Source organism: Callorhinus ursinus, unplaced genomic scaffold (assembly GCF_003265705.2).
Source record: "Callorhinus ursinus isolate GAN/ISIS: 27379988/994484 unplaced genomic scaffold, GSC_fseal_2.0 scaffold44, whole genome shotgun sequence".
Taxonomy (NCBI): domain Eukaryota; kingdom Metazoa; phylum Chordata; class Mammalia; order Carnivora; family Otariidae; genus Callorhinus; species Callorhinus ursinus.
Window position 1 is genome coordinate 12020684 of NW_027397106.1, and position 17879 is coordinate 12038562.

At 41.5% G+C, this 17879-nt stretch overlaps 1 long non-coding RNA gene across 2 annotated transcripts in view; it reads right to left on the reverse strand.

The window, feature by feature from the left end:
• LOC141370749 (uncharacterized) overlaps positions 1-11886 on the reverse strand; it is a 27401-nt gene extending 15515 nt beyond the window's left edge. Inside the window, exons 1-3 of one of the 2 annotated variants that reach the window (XR_012375056.1) lie at positions 11778-11886; positions 7955-8005; positions 7680-7785 (exon numbers count right to left, since the gene is read on the reverse strand). This is a non-coding gene — a long non-coding RNA (uncharacterized lncRNA). The remainder of the gene's footprint in view (positions 1-7679; positions 7786-7954; positions 8006-11777) is intronic. The other variant, XR_012375057.1, reaches the window with a different exon arrangement.
• Positions 11887-17879: the final 5993 nt, after the last annotated feature.

Consider the following 17879-nt stretch of genomic DNA (forward strand, 5'->3'; position numbering starts at 1 on the left):
TCCTCCGCCATCTTGCTCCTTGTTCACTTCCAAATGTTTTTTACAAATATGGAACATAGGTTGTAAAATTTGTGATACCCCATCAAAGACACTTAAATAAATCGTCACATATCATAATTTGGCTGTATATATATGTTTCTAGTTTCAAGAGAACTTTCCTCTCTGGACTTTGCTCCTTATTTTGTAGTATCGACTGTGACTCCTCCTTTGCAATCAGCCTGGTTGCTTTTTCTTTCTGGCAGTTTCTCAGACCTTTAGTTTCTCCTAGCCTGAAATTTCAACAGGAAATGGCTGGTTGTGTGAATCTTAGAACCCTGGTCTTTTCAGCTAAGATAAACTCCTTTTGTTATTATTATATTTTAATTATCATTTTATTATTTATTATATTATTACCTTATTTTATGATTTTAATTTTAATATTTATTATGATTATATACTAGCATTGTTATTTTATGTGTATATATATATATATTTTTTTTTTCCACACTGTTGTTTTTGTTTTGTGATTTTGGAACTTATCAAATGGATATTGAACTTTGAAAATGTATCACCATTGTCATTTTTCTCACGTATTTTCCACATTTTGTCTTTCTTTGTTCTACATTCTGGAGGATTTCCTCGACTCTATTTTGTATATCTTTATCCCTATCTTTTACTACTTTGATATTATCATTTAGTCCATCCATTACTTTAATCTTTCCTTTTCTTGGATTGTCCCTTTTTCTTTCTTTCTTTTTTTTTAAAGATTTTATTTATTTATTTGAGAGAGAGAATGAGAGAGAGAGAGAGCACATGAGAGGGGGGAGATGGAGAGGGAGAAGCAGGCGTCCCGCAGAGCAGGGAGCCCGATGCAGGACTCGATCCCGGGACTCCAGGATCATGACCTGAGCCGAAGGCAGTCACTCAATCAACTGAGCCACCCAGGCGCCCCATTCTGCAATATCTTCTTGAATAATTTTTTAGGATACTAATTATTTTTAAAATCTGATTTCTTCATTGTTTCTCAGATTAGTAGTTCCTTTTGTTCTTCTTGGTTTTTGTTCTCTTACTCTTTTGGATTTTTGGGGGTTTCGAATGCTCTTTTTTTTTCATTCATTTCTACAAGTAGAGAGGTGTATTGGTGAGTAGAAGTAGCTGGTGTGGGTGGCCCTGCATCCAGGAGGCTTCTCTTCTGAAGAGAACTCTGTGCTTAGTCTGTGTGATTGAGGACATGCATCCCCACAATAGACTTTCTAGTAGGGCACCTAAGCAGGGCAACTTGACTCTGGGAATGCAGAGCTTTATTCTGTTTCACTCCTTTCCTGTTTCACTGCCTTTCCTTTCTCATTATTGTTCCCTTCTGTATTTTTTTCCCAGAGGTCCAGCTTACCTCCAACTTGGCTTCCATCTCAGGTCCTGGCACCCTTGCCAAGCATCCTTACTTCCTCGTTAGGAAGATCGCACACTTTTGTTAGAGTTTAGCTCCTGGGCTCCAAGCGTCCTCAGTACTGAGGGCAAAATCCTCTCTTGGTTTCATTTTGTCACTAATGAATTCATTTTGTCATAAGTTTCTTCCCCGTCATTTCAAGGGGGTATGGAGAAAAAGAATCAACAGATGAGAGAACAAACCAGCTATTTCACAGCCTGAGGCCCCACATCCTTACTGTAATATTGGTTCCAATTAAAGCTAATAAAAAATGGCATTTATTTCACTTGAAATGAAATCACCTACTAAAATGAAGACAATACAAGATATTAATAGTTTTTTAAACTGTATAAAAACACATTTTAGCTCCAGAGGACACTGAGCTCTGAATGTCAGGCCCATGCTCTATGATAGGTAGGGCCCTTGGGAGGAAAGTTCAATATTTAGGGACAGAGAAGGAGGCTACCAGTGAAAATCAGGCACAGCCTCTCATGGAAGTGTCCATCTCTTTGCTGTTTACTCTGTAACATGAACTTTTAACTCTTCTTTCATGGAGTCCTGAATTGAGCCCTTAGTTTGCCATATACTGTTCAGTCATGGGCAGGGCAATTGTAAGTGAATGTTCTTACATTTTTACTTTGTCACTATGAGATCAATCAAACTGTCCTATAGAGTCACAATTCAGAGAAATAAATTTTATATTGTTGAGGAAACGTAAGGAGGCTTTGCACTCAGGGTTCACATGCTTTTTAAAGATAAAAATGAACAGAATCGGAAAACATATACCTGAAAAGCACATGGAGAAAACCTATAATTTATTTGTTGGCATATGGAGAACATAGTTCTCCTTTCTTATCTTCATTCATTCATTCATTCATTCATTCAGTAAATAATGCTCGAGTGCTGAGTCTGTACCAAGGGCTGCTACAGGGGCCAAGGGCACAGTGGTGAAGAAAACAGACACTGCCTCGGCTCTTACGGAACTTACATCAGAGTAGAGAAGCAGGCAATCACAAATTTACAGTGTAAAGTAAGGAGGTGCTAAATGCTGTGAAGAAAAGTAGAGCAGAATGAATGGGCAGAGTGATGACACGTTGGTGACAGGATGGCGGCTGTAAGCTACAGTCTTTCTGAAGAATGCCGTTGAAGAAATACCTTAGAGCCACGGTTCCCACAGTGTTCCAGAGTGAGCTCACAGGACATTTACTCAAGTTTCAAGGGAAACACAGTAATACTTAACATCTAGTTGACACCACATGAGCTACTAGCTTGTGGTAGTTCTCACAGTTTCATTACATCACGCTCCATTCCTTCAATGATGATTTATCTTCTCAAAGCTAAGATTTTAGGCTGTTGACCTGATTAAAAGCAAGTATTGTTTAAAAACTAAGAAGGGGTAGTGACAGTAGCTGTGTCCAAGGTGATTGCAAAGTCTGAGGAGTTGTGCAGTGTCCAAAGATACACACATCCCACTAGTAAGTGTGGTAGGAGGAAAAAAATGACCGTCCAAAGATATATTCACTTCTTAATCCTGGGACGTGTGAATATTACCTCATTAGGCAAAAGAATGAACATTACCTTATATGACAACAGATGTGCTTAAGGACCAGAAAGGGTGAGTTTATCCTGGATTCTCTGGATGGACCTTAAAAACAAGTGTAAGTATCCTTATAAGAGAGAAGCCGGAGATTCAGCCTAGAGATACAAAGAGGAGAAGGTGATGTGAAGACAGGTGGGGGTGACAGCAATGTTGCTACAAGCCAAGGAATGTCAGGGATCGCCAGCAGCCACCAGAAGCTAGGAGACACAGGGAGCGGATTCTCCTTCAGAGACTCTAGAGAGAACATGGTCCCGAAGACACCTTGATTTCTGGCTTCTGGCTTCCAGAGCTGTGGGGGAATTAATTTCTCTTGTTTTAAGTGGCCCAGTGTGTGGTAATTTGTGACCCTGGAAAATGGCCTGGGAAGCAGCCCTAGAAAACTAATGCCGTCAGTAATTCTGGTTATTTATAAATGAAATACAAATGTTTTTTATTTCAATTTATGTATGTTATTTTTTTCAAAAGGCTACTAAGTTGTTAGGACATAAATACTTATGTTGTTTGGATGGAACTTCTAAATACATGGAACTGATAGGTATTTCTCTTGTCCTATAATCCACATGAAACAGTGAACAGTGAGTTTGTGTGAACCAAGAAAATTTTGCAAATTGTTTCTTTTTCTTTTTTTTCAAAAGATCTTATTTATTTTTTTAAAGATTTTATTTATTTATTTGACAGAGAGAGACACACACACACACACACACAGAGGGAACACAAGCAGCGGGAGCGGGAGAGGGAGAAACAGGCATCCCGCTGAGCAAGGAGCCTGATGCGGGGCTCGATCCCAGGACCCTGGGACCATGACCTGAGCTGAAGGCAGACTCTTAAGGACTGAGCCACCCAGGCACCTCTTTGCAAATTGTTTCTTAAAATGAGAAAGTGGACAGTGGGATGTTTTGAGGGAAGTGTGTTCCAGGAAGAGGCAAGATCAAGGTCAGAGGCCCTGAGGCAGGAACAAACATGGTGGATCACAGAACAGCAAAAGGCCAGTCTGCCAAGACATAACGAGCAGGAGATGGAGTCTGAGAGAGAAGCAGGGGTTGAATGATGTGTGACCTCACAGGCCAGAATAAGGAATTTAATTATGTTGTGTGATAAGAAGCCACTGGGCAGTGTTGACTAGAGTAGTGAGCTGTGGCAGGATTTACACTGTGAAATGACCCTTTGGCTGTGGTAGAGACAATTGACCACAGGAATCCGATTTACAAAGAGTAGAAGACAAAGCCTCTGGGCTTGCTTAGAGACCTGGATAAACCTTTGCCCCATCTTTCCCATCCATTTGTATTGGCTACTCTATATTTACCAACTGTGCATAAGACCATGTAGATGTAGAAGAAGTTGTGGAATTTGTACATAAGGGTGGAGAATTTTATGTATTATATGTTTGCATTGGGTATATCCCTTTCTAGATGTCAAAGCCCTCTTCTAGAAGTTTATTAATCAAAAACAAAGAACAAATGAGAGAATTTGGTCAGGTTGCAAAGGCATGGAGCAGGCATAGGTGCTAGAAGAGACCCTTGCCTATCTCTACTGCCATTAGGATACAAAAGCTGTCTCTGAACTTACAAACCAGGAAGGGCAGGGAGCAGGGGTGGGGATTCCTTTGAGAGGGGAGAAACACCCTTATATGGAGAGTTTAAACTTTGAATTGATTGAATATTGACCTGAATGAGACATGGGTCTTTCTGTTATTACTCCATGCACCTGCACCTGGAAAACCTCTCAATCTGTACAATTGCTCAGGAAGAATAGCAAGATTTGTAGGAAAAATAAGTTTAGGGGTAAACCACTCAGAACCAGAGCACTAACAAAACAGTCCTGTGTATTTCAGGGTGAACATGACTGCCCAGGAAGGCAAGTGGATCAGAGGCTGCCTTGGGGAATAAAAATTCTGAGAACAAATATTGCAAAGGCACAGCCTTGTTGTGTTGAGGCACGGCAAGTGGAACTGGAGTCCTGAGCAGGGGGTTGGAGGCCTGGGTAGAGATACTCATCAAAACCAAACAAAAGGCCCCACAATTCTTCAGTAGATAACTGCTTTTCATTTTCTTAAAGTGCAGATTAGAAGGCTCTTGCTTATACAGCCGTCAAGCTGAGGGGGTTTTCCTTTCCTGCTGATGGTTACAATGCTAATTCTGCCTTCCTTGCCTAGCAGAAATCGTGTATGAACCAAAGTGACTTCTGTATTGTACTGACATCCAATCGTGGACCAGTAACCGGTGTTATAGAGATGTGTAGTGCAGCAGAATTTTAAATAGGAAGAAATAGTTCAATTTATCTGGAAAGTTTAATTTTCTTCCCTACGATCAGGAACAGGGGCTCTAAAGTAAGATATAATTAATTGTAGATAATACAAACTTAAAACAAATACGTCAAAGTTGAAGCCTGTGAATATGCACACATATTCGAAAAGACACGGGTTAACTAACCAGAGGGTGATGGAAGAAAGCAGTTGACATGATGAACCGCCTTATCTGAGAAGCAGATGTCTGAGATGTTTCGCCTCAGGAGAAGAGACTAAGCAGAGATGTGAGAAGTGTCTTCAAATATTTTAAGGGTTATTGTTTTGGAGAATGAGTTATCTAGAATTATAGTCCTGTGCAGCAGTGACTTTGTCTTAGGTTGAGAAGATCTTCCACTCCCCACCCCCCAGCAAAATCATTCTGGGATCACACTTGAGCCCCTCCCACAGACCTTCACTTTCCCTCTGAGGTGTTTCCAGTCAAATCCCAGGAATCCATTACACATGGTTTGATAAATCACTGCTATAGAGCGCACAGCAAGGATCAACAGACAGGAATGTCCTCAACAGATTGTAATGCTGTTTAGAGAATACATTAATAATTGTGAGTCTCTCCCATTTTCTATCATATTCTATACCTGCTATACTCACACTTGTGTAAGAAAAAGTTTGAATGCCTACCCTGTGTGAGACACTGTGAGATGTACTTCCTCACCTCTGCCTTCCACTAATTTTTGCTCCAGTCTCCTGAAAACTCTTTTGGCTTTTTCCTGGGAGTCCTGAAGGAGTGTCTCCCATGTTCCCGTGGGACTTGGGGTTTTAGTCGTCTTCTCCTGGCACTCTCTCCCTCCAGTGGCTTGCCATGTCTGCCAGGCACACCACTGCATCTGACACTGCTTCTGGACACCTCTCTGCTGGGTCCACCTGGCACCTTTCCCACCTGGTGGACACTCTTGCCTCTTCTGTATAATCATTGTGCAGAACCACTGTTTCTGCAAGTCACTTCTCTTCCCAGATCAGCATCTATCTCTGTGACTTCCAGACTCAACATCCTCTTGCTGGGTTCTACAGTCTCCTCCTAGATTCTTCCTGGTGCTAAAGCAGTGGCATTGTGAACTGGGGAAGAATATTTGCTTTTGTGCTATACCCAGTATGAGGAACCTGGGTGAACTGTGCCCCAATGTCATAAAGAATATTCAGTAATACAGAGATATTAGTGACCCTTTCTTCAGAGAATTAAGATATGAAGCTAAAATGGACAGACATATCCAAAAAATGCACAGCACAATGTAGTCAGGATCATCTCTCTCTTCTAATGACCATGGCTTGTTTGCTGGGTCAAGACTTATTCTTGGCTCTGTTTTATGTTGTTTTCTTTGAGAAGTCTTCTCGATTCTTTGTGTAAATACATATTGGGAAGTCTGACCCCACAGGTTTGCCAGGTAGCCCCAGATGTTTGCATACCTCATGCAAAGGCTCTCCTATATAATTATAAAAGGTATACTTTTGCATTGTAGAATTTCTGGAAAATACAAAAATATGCTTGCTCAACATCCCATCACACCTGATGATACAGAATGTATGGAAAGAGGGAGTCCAAGAGTGTAATAGTATGAGAGAGATTTATTTTTACGCACATAATTTTGCATCTTATTTTGGTGATTCTCTTTGTAATGTTGCCTGGATTGTTGTGCAGTTCTGTGTTTGCTCCAGATTTCAAGTGATAGAATGATTGCTGTGTGTTCTGACGGTGTGACAAGAATATCCAAATGCTGGTGCCAGGGTATAGTTTGTGTGCGAATACACATGTGGCTTAAATGTGGCAATCAGTGGGAGGTAGACTCCCATCAACCAAATTTTAATTATACATGGAATACATCCTTCACATAAGTCAAAGAATCCTGTAACTTCAAAAGCTGTATTTAAAATGGATTTAAAAATCATTTAAGGTACTTAGGTTGTATTCTGTTTACAAAAAAATTTTTACTAAATAGTAATTAGATGGGTTCACACTTTTCCTGGATTTGGGAATCCCTGCCAGGTCACTAAGAGTACCTCTTTCCATCACCAAATTTACTATGGCCCCAGCAAAAAGAGGTAGCTGTTTACACAGTATTTCTTCAAACAACTTTCTAACACACTTCTAATGCTTACTTAAATTATTCACTCTCTCCATTCTATGACAAGAAAATATTTTTTGTCACATATAATCCATCTGCCTGCTAAGGAGGGTAGACCCTGGTAACCAGATGAGTGAAGATGGTGGGGGGATGATGCACGTTTGGCAGAGCTGAGAGGGGACACAATTGCTCTGCATTAGGAAGAGGGAGAGTCTGAGAGGGAAAGACAAAGGAGAGAAAGACCTAGAAGGAAACTGGAGTGGAGAGCCACATTTGGGAGGAAATCAAGTAACCTGAGGGTGAACGACTTACCTGGGAAGTGTCATTATTGGGGCTTTGCATTGAGGCTGCAGAATTGGGTAAGGGGCTCTCATCTCACTCCACTTGTCTTAGTTCAGGTTTTGTTGTAACCAAGTCACTGGGTGGAAAGAGAGGGAGGGAGTTCTCTTGGTCCCTTCTGTAAGGAAACTAATCTCATTTATGAGGGCTCCACCCTCATGACCTAATCACATCCCAAAGGCCCTACCTCTTCATAAGATAACATTGGGGTTAGGATTTCAACATAAGGATTTTGGGGGAACACAAACCTTCAGTCCACTGCACGGGTAGGATGACTTCTTTGTGTGCAACACTGAACACTGTATGGAACAAGACAGGGAAAGAGAGGCTTACAAGAGCCATCAGACCCACCTTCTGCTACTAGTCCAGCCTCTGTTCTTTAACCTGGCTTTGCCTCTTGACTTTTCCCTCCATCCCCCTCAAGCTTTGCCCTGCCCTGCTGTGCAATCTAAGCTCCATCAACAGCAAACTACTAAACTTGACACATTTTCTTTATACTTGCTACTGGAACATTTTCTCCCCAGCCTCCACTTTATGCCTTGTTAATTCCTATTCACACTTGGTGTTTCTGTTCAGATGTCACTGCTTCTAGAAGCATATGCTGACTGCCAAACTCCCCCTCCCCCCACCAAGCCCCTGACTGAGGTAAGTGCTCCTTTACCATCTACTATGCTCTTTTGTTCCTGCTGCTCTCATTTCTGTTTCCTCTACTAGAATCTAAGTTCTTTGATGGCTGGGATGAACCATGCCTGCTTGACCTTTATAGTCCCAAAGTCTAGTAGAGTGCCTAAGAAGTATTCAATAAATATCAAATGGACAGAAGAGTAGAGGGATTAATGAACAGAGTAACAATGGATGTATGGATCTGTTAATTTTCCCTCCAGACCTACTACTCCTCTTTGTATCAAGCAAGGTCCAGTCAGAAAGCAAGGAAATAAACAAAAAACATAAAGCCTAACAAACTAGACATTTAAAACAGAAGTAGATGTCATTCATTACACAACATTGGAAGAGATGTTGAGGTAACTGTGGTTTTAGTAACTGCAGGAATCAGCTATCTACAGCACTAGGGGGACTGGAAGAAAGAGGTGGGTGTCCAGAACCCGTTGTCACACTACTGCTGGTGCTCAGGATTCTGAGTAGGAGTAGAGTTAGGTGAGCGCTGGACCTTGGAAGACAGGGTGTGGCCTAATGGTGCTTGGACTTCTGAGGAGAGGGCGTCATCTGGTGGGTGCACACTGTGGAAGGGGGCCAAGCTCAGTAGGAGAGGGAGCATAGCATGGTTAGTACTGCCACCACTAGGAATCCCACACCTCACTGCTGCGGGTACCTCTGGAGGGGCATGGAAAGACTGGTGCCAGGAGTAGTGAAGAAGCCGGCGGCTGGAGTCAACCATCTCTGGTGTTGGAGTATTGCTAATAGGGCCTGAAAACAGGAGGAATGTCTCTTCTCTCTTCTTGCCACCTTCCAATCCTTTGGGTGCCTCTCATCAGCAGAACCTAATGAAATGCCAACTGGCAAGCTAGTATGAAGAACACAGTATGCAGATCTAGGCCCAGAGGCACAGAGTATAGAAAGGACTGGGGCTCAGAGAAAATAGGTAAATAACTAGTCCAGTCAATCCCCTCAGCAAATCAGTGTCCATACCTATCCTTCTAACAACTAAGAGTTTTGTGCCTCTTCCTAATAAGATGCAATTATTCTTCATACAAATGAAGACTGTATTACCCTCTCCCCAAAGGAAGATTTCCCACAGCAATCATATCCATATCTATCTGACTATTCTATAACACAAAGACAAAGTCATAGATTTAACCAACAACAGTAGTACTTAAGTAAAATAGTAGGAGAAAGGAGGAGGAAGAAAAAACATTAGAATACACATTACTTGCAAAGTAAAAAATATTCATAACTGCTACTTTTCTATAATTGTTCATGAGGCCATGGTTGATATTTTTAACTTCCTTTTCCACGACCTATCTGATATTTCCTTCATCCTAAGATAGCAACTCAGGTGGCAAAGCTTCTTTACAGTAGCACAACCCAAGCCTTCATTCCTATAAGTGTCTGAATCCCCAGAGTCTTTCTTTTATTGGGATGTGGTTTTCCATAAGTTTTGCACATGAAAGTATGTGAGACACCCATAGAAGACTGTAGTTTTCAGACACAGTTCTTTCTGCTCCTGTGAGGAGCAATTTTCCCAAACATTATATAAAACTCTTTTTGAGCCTTTTGTCTCAGTAGCACGAGAAAAACCCCAAATGGTCAGATAAGCCTAAATAGGATCATTTCTCCTTGAGAACTAAGATCCCTAACCCAGCAAAGTTCATAGTTGTAGAGATGGGAAACAAAAATTATCTCTCTGTGGAGAGTCCATTCCCAAATTTTACCCCTTGATTCTGGCTATAGAATAAACTGCACCATGTTTTGGTCACTGGTTCAAAGCATATATTTCATCTATAAGAGAGGATACAAGTCTTTCAGGGTTTTCTTTCTTAGCTGGCCTTTAATTGGCATTCCACCATTTGATCAGAGCAACTATTTCTGTGTGATGTGATACGTGTTAAGACGAGTAGAAATCATGGGCACGGGCCCATTGCTATGCTAAGCTACTTTTGTCATGAAATACGTTCCTCAGTTAGAAGCAATTTTGTGTGGGGTATCATAACTGTGGATAAGGCATTATTATATGAGTCCAAGGTTAATGGTATGGGGAAAACACTGAAGTTAGGAAAGAGAAGTCCATGCTCTAATAAGTATATATTCCAACAAGCAGCAGTGATTTGACCCTATGAGGAAGAGCTGCAACATAAGTAATCTGCTGCTAGGTAGTGCTCCGGCTTCCTTGCAAATGATAGCATGTCAAGGGGCTCAGTTTTGGTGTCTGCTATCAGCAGGTTAGACAGTCAGCGGTAGCAATTGCCAGTTCAGCTTGGAGAGTGGCAATGCAAGTTGATAAGCTCTTCCATAGCCTCCATCCCTGCCACTAAGGACCCTGAAGTAGCCGGGGAGAGGCTACTTGCCACAAAACATGTCACCATGAATATCTGGATATTGAGGGCATCTTCTGCAGTGGATGTCCTTTGGTAATCCTATGAGACACTTCATGAAGACACGGAAAAATAAACTAGTGAAGGGAGCACCAGCATTCTAGAAAAGCTCAATGGGAGTTACCTCTGTAGACTGGGGTGATGGTGAGAATGTTGCCATTATGATGGAGATGTCATTATGAAGGGATCCTACAGTGGCAGAGGTCAAGCACTAGTACTTATTTCCAGAAATAAGACATCAACAGAGTAGAAAGAGTTAATAGCAACGGAGATAGAATGGCAACCAGAATAGTTAAGCCTACAAGAATCTTCAATGGGGGCTAATTCATAATATGTCCATAGACATGAAAGAGATGGGCAACCTACTAGGGTACCACTTGATGTATATAACAGGAAAGAATCCTAGTCTAGTGGGCAGAAATCTAACTTGAGTTGTTATAATACAGAATCATGGCTCTTGCCTGGTTCTGTGCTCTAAGCCCATCCACAGAGACTGAACTTTTCTCCGCTATTTTGTTCTTTGTTGCATCTTTGATATATTTAAAATGAGTTAATATATAAATTATATATATATGATATATATATATGACATATATATATGATATAAATGACTAATAGAAAAAATGGGAAGGAAAGGCTGATAGGATTTGTTGGCTCAATTAGAAGAATGGGTTAAAGGCTCAAGCTGAAGCTTTGGATGCTTAGGAAAATGGTGATAGCATTAACACAAATAGAAAATTTGGGGAAAGCAACTTATTAGAGATGATAGGGAGTACAAATATGAGGAATTGAGCTTTTAAAGCTGAATCTGAGAATTGTTGCAAATCTTTTGCAAAGCTTCCAGAGGTTACCTGGCATCAGCTTTTAATTTATTATCTGGATAAATAAGCCATCCATTTGGGTGGGACTATTGGCTCTATCACAATACATGCAATAAAGATGGTCTGTGTGATATGTGATACGTTAGTCTCAGGCTGACACTCCCATCCCCAGATCCCTACCCCTGTATCATACTCATTACCTTCTGGACCTGTGCAGGTGGCTGAGCAGAGCAGTCAGATAGAAATGTTTACATAGAGAACTCTTCATTACCTCTGACAGACGTATTTTAGCCTCACAGCTTCCAACCCCAGTTCCTGGAAGGCTGCCTGGCATTGTTGCCAGATATCATTGCCATGGAAACCACAGACCATTCCACTAGGGTGAGACACACAAAAGCAAAAGCACTGTTAATAACAGATTTTTTTTTTTTTTTTAAGGCTCTGGTCCCTCTGATTTCACACCTGATGGGACCGAACATACGTCCCTCTGGGGGACACAGGGAAAAGCAAACCAGTAGAGCTGGGGTTATTTTAGTGGCTTTTAGGAACAGAATAACCTGGGTAAATCCCACTCAGAGAAGCAGGGTCACAAATTACTCTCCAAAGCATAATAATATTTTTCTTATTTTCCTCTAAATATAAAGCTACCGTGGCTGGTCCTTCTTTTAGAAAAGAATGATAGCTATTAGGTTTTTGACATTGTGAAGATAACTTCAGTGAAAATGGCTTTTCTATTCCAGGCATTAACTCAACCATACCAAAATTACCTTGGTTTCTCAGACTGTGGTTGGAGGAGGGCACTCGTAATGGGTATTACCTAGCACAAAGAATTTGTGTTGCTTACTTTGAAGCCAATAGAAATATTGGTATTGCATTATCCTCTTGAGCTGGGTAGTCATGACGGAGGATGAGTACCTATGTTAACATTCATGGAGTTGTGCACTGGGGACCTGTGTATGTGACTCTATACAAATTGCATCTCTATAAAATATTGTTAGCATAAAAAGTGAAAAACTAAGTAATGTAAAATATTCAGAGCAATTTTTTTTCTAATTTGCTATTTTTGGAGGGAAAGATGGGTTTGAGGTTTGGCTTCCTTAGAACCGTGCAACTTCAATTTTGAAACTTCAGTTGCATCATTTCTTAAAAATTATTTTCTCAGAATTACTAAGGATCTTCATTTTGCTAGGGACTTAAGGGGCTGCACAGCTACCGAATGAGCAGTTACTCTGGGATAGGGTTTATTTTTTTAAATGTATTTATTTTTCTGGGATGGTTTTAAATGTTTTTCCTTTAGCCTACCCATTCCCTCTGTTGTTTGTGTGTCCCATCACATACCCCTCAGACACCCCCAGCCAGGGGGGTAGTGTTCCACTGGTCACATCCTAGATTGGCATCTGACCATGGCATGTATACACACCTGCTCAGTCTGGTGGTTCTCTCCTGATGCTTGGAAAGAAGCTATGATGAGTCTCCACTAAAATTCTAGAGGAGATTCCAACACTGGTCAGTAATAACAGTCATTCTCTTGTTCATTTAGCAGTTTCTACCTTCCCCAGCAACCATCTTTGTTTTTATTACAAAGTGGAACTTCCCTGAGTGAAGGCATTCTCAATCCTGCTCATTTCTTCCCTTTCCATGGCCCCCTTCTAAGTTTTATTTTGTTCCCGTCTGCATCTCTATTCTATGGTCAAGAGATAGCATTGAAATACATAAGTGTTGATTAATTTTGTTTATTATCCCCAATTATTTTCTTTTTCCTCCTCCTTGATATTCATTCTACATTCTTGTCTCAACAAAAACCTTGTTGTACATGTTTCTTAAAATCTATAAAATTGAAGATTAATTTCTCATTCTTTCAAAAGCCGAGATACAAGACATGAGAAAGAATTTGGCCACTTAAAGGAAGAAAAAAGAGGATTTTGGGGAGAAGAAACAATATGGGTAAAGGTCCTGAAGTGAGAGGTAGCATAGTCTATTCTAGAAACTGAAAGAATGCTGTGACTGGAGCTCAGTCAATATGGTGAGCATGGTTTCAAGAGGTAGTCAGAGAAATGTGAGGACAGAATCTTGCAGTAGGAATAGGAATCCATGGAAGATGAAGGACTTGTGTGATTTTGTTTTTATCCTAAGAAGATTATCCTGGTAGGCAAGTAGAGAGTGGTGGGATGAGCATGAGAAGAAATGAAAGAAGCAGATAAGTGGATGTTGGCACATAGGACAGCGATGAAGTGGCCCCACTCACAGTGGAGTGAACAGAGAGCACAGACACGACACACACTTAAACTGTGAGCTGGCAGAGTCCCAATCAGCGTGAAGGGTAAAGCAATGAAAAAAACAATGTCTTGTAGGTTTCTGGCTTGTGAATTGAATGGACAGTAGTAACCATTTACTAAGAAGGGGGAGACTCTGCTGGGGAAAGAGCCCTTGAGGGTTGTTTTAGAAGTCTATGAGATATCCAAGGGAAGGTATCAACGAGGCGATAAAAAAGGCAATTCTAGAGCTGAAAGAAATGGTCTAAACTGGAGATGTAGTATGGGATTCATCAGCATACAGATGGTGTATACATTGATGGAACTGATTGAGGCACCCAGAGTTTCAGTCTACGGAGACATTTCCATTGGTTCTAGCAACATGGAGGTCCTTGATGACCTCGACAAGAGCAGTTTCAGTGTAGAGTTGGGATAGAGGATGGTAAGTAGTGGGTTATGGTGTACATGGGAGATGAGGTAGAGACAGCCTCTGTAGACCGCTTTTTTCTAGAAATTTAGCTACAAAGTGGAGAAGAGGAATGGGTTGGTATCTGGCAATGGATGTGGGAATATGTGTGTATGTGTGCATGTATGTGTGTGTATATTTCACCTTTTCCTCACATTAATGGATTAGTTTCATCACAAGTGGTTATACCCTGGGCCTTGTCACATATAAAACTGCTCAATATTTGAAATCCTCAATCTGGAAATACCTTTCTGCTTTCTTTTCCTCATTGCAACCAGTTCTTTAGCCTCATTTGGCGTGAGTCGTTACTATTCCTGAAGTCTGTCTTCCCTTCTAACTGTGTGCATTTGGATCCATGAGAAATCACCTACATGACACACTGATATCCCAGGTCCAGTGACCCTTCAGCTTTCAGAAACACCTGATTTTCTCGTCCTGCACTCAGGACACACCTCCTGTCTTTTGGTTGGTTTGTTACTCATTCTTGGTCAGGGCAATAGAAGGTGTTAGGGAAAACCAAGTAACAGTGATAACTTTTAATTACAAACATTGTTTCCAGACTCAGGCGGTTCCATCAAGATTTCCTCCTCTCCATTTTCTCTGTTCCTCTCCTTGTTCCTCCTCTTGGCTGGATTTTTACAATCTCCTCACTGTTCTCCTTTAGTCTGCAATCTCTACTTCTGATATTATCATTTTTTTTCCTAGACATATTTTTCCAAAATACAAATTGGATCACTTACTTCCCTGCTTAAAAATTCCTGAGAGCAGCCTAAGATCTAAAATATTCAGCAGAAACCTCTTTGTGTTTCACTCAGGAATCAGGGCCCAACTTGCCTGTCTAGTCGTATTTCTCCACACGTGCAGCACTCTTCACCACTTTTCCCACCCAGCACACAGCACTAAGCCAGACTCTAGCTTTCTACTCACATACCCCGTACCCACCATCGTGCTGTTCCTTGTCCCTGGAGTGAAAGCCTCTTTCTTCTCCTTATCTGTAGAACTCTGTTTTCTAAGCTACTACTTAATGCTGCCTCACCTGAGAAGTCTCCTCAGCATATCTGCGCTACCAGGTAAAAACTCCTTCCTCGGTGTGCTCACGCACCTCCATCTGCCACTAGAACTGTGCTCAGTGCACTCGTTAGGCTTACGTACTTGTCTCATTGGCTCTGCTGCTATGCTGTGAGCTTCTTGAGCTTAGAGACAGTATATTTGTTATCTTTGTATTCCCGGGGGCTTCTAAACATGGTTGGTGTATGGGGGCTACTTGATAAATATTTATTGACTGAGAGATGAATATATGTATGACACTTTTTGGCTATTGGTGAAAGTAGCAGGATTTAAGAACATGGCTCCTGATTTCAAGATAATAAGATAGCAGAAAGTCTAGATCCATTTCTAAAATACCTAAGAATATAAGGCAGACTATGATATAGCCAAAGGAACAGTACGGGCAATGGCTCTAGAACGAATGCAGAGGGAGGGAAGGCATCTTAGTCTGCTAAGTCTGCTTGGGCTGCCATAACAAAATACCGTATACTGGTTGGCTTAAACAACAAAAATTGAATTATCATAGTTCTGGAGGCTGGAAGTCTGAGACCAGGGTGTCATTATCACTGGGTTCTGATGAGAACCCTCTTTCTGGCTTGCAGATGTCTGCCTTCTCACTGTGTCCTCACATGGTGAAGGACAGAGAGAGAGAGAGAGAGAGAGAGAGAGAGAGAGAGAGAGAACTCGAGTGCAAGCTTGCTGGTATCTCTTCTTATAAGGGCACTAGTTCCATAATGAGGACCCCAACCTTATGAATTCATTAAACCTTAGCTACCTCCCAGAGGCCCCATCTCCACATACCATCACTCTGGGGGCTAGGGCTTTAGCATTCAGATCTTGGGGGGACACAATTCAGTTCCTAGCAGAAGGTGAGCTTCTAACACTGCTGATTTAGGAATGAAGACCTAGCCATATAATACCTTCCATTCCTGACAGACCCCATGAAAGACATTCTTTCCCGTGCTATCTCATTTCCCAGAATTACATGGAGGAAGAATTACTTGGTAGCTTCTGTGGACACTCCAGAGGAAGGATTTTATAAATCGAAGCCTCCACCTCGCTTCTCAAGGAATGCTTTCTTCAATCACTTTTAGATTTGAATGTGAGCTGTGAAACACGGATATGTAAAAAGAATAAACATATGTGCTGTATTTTAATGGCTTTTGGATTTCGAACTTTTTCTTTTCTCAGTTTAGCAGTTCCCTCGTCCGCACTTGGGAGGGAGAAGGTGTGGCTCCTGCCCGTAGCCGGGTGAAAGGTGGAGAAATGTTGAGAAATGTCACCTTCCCCATGGCTGTCTCTAAAACCCTCAAAAACAGAACCAGGGCTGGCCTTACAAGACAAGGGAGTGGGTGTTTCACGGCTGGAACCACATTCCCGCTGAGGAGCCGTCTTCTTCCTTCTTTTGTCCATCTGTATCCACTGCTCACTTGAATTTTTTTTATTTTTTTATTTAATTTTTATTGTTATGTTAATCACCATACATTACATCATTAGTTGTTGATGTAGTGTTCCATGATTCATCGTTTGTGCATAACACCCAGTGCTCCACGCAGTACGTGCCCTCTTTAATACCCATCACCAGGCTAACCCATCCCCCCACCCCCTCCCCTCTAGAACCCTCTGTTTGTTTTTCAGAGTCCATCGTCTCTCATGGTTCGTCTCCCCCTCCGATTTCCCCCCCTTCTTTCTTCCCCTCCTGCTATCTTCTTCTTCTTCTTCTTCTTCTTCTTCTTCTTCTTCTTCTTCTTTTCTTCTTTTTAACACATAATGTATTATTTGTTTCAGAGGCACAGATCTGTGATTCAACAGTCTTGCACAATTCACAGTGCTCACCATAGCACATACCCTCCCCAGTGTCTATCTAAAACCTTCCTTTGGGACATTCCCATTTTAATCTTTCATTTGTGATGATACCAAGGATTGTTTAATTTTTTTTTCAGATTATAAAAGGAAAAATTATTATTTTCAGAAAATTCAGGAAATCCAGAGGAACATAAAGAAAAAGAAAAATGCTTCACCATTCTATCTTCCAGAGGTAACTGGTGTTATCATTTGGTGTATCCCTTGTAGTCTTTTATCTCTGTGGGTACATTCATGTGCTTTTTTGGTCTGAAAATAAAATGGGGGTCAAACTATTTAGACTACTGTGTATTCCACTTTTAGATTCTTTCAATGGTCTCCCCAGTGCCCACAGAGGAGCTTCCCCTTGGTTTACACTCAAAGCCTTCAGAACTGTCTCCAGCCGGCTTTTCTGGCTTAGCCAAACTCTTCCACAGCCAGATGGGTTGACTCATTTGGACCTTCCTGTGCTCCATAACTAGTTATATTGCTGCTCCCCTAGAAATGCCCTTCCTATTCTCCCCAAATCCCAGAGACCAGCCCTCTTTCTAAGCCTAGCCACACTGCTGCACCTCCAGGGGAGGTTTCCTGGAAACTAAGCCTTGGATGATTTCCTTCCTTCCCAGTTACCACAGACCACTCCCTCTGCCTGGCGTGCCTTCCCCTCAGTTGGCTGTCTTCACATCTGGTGGGTC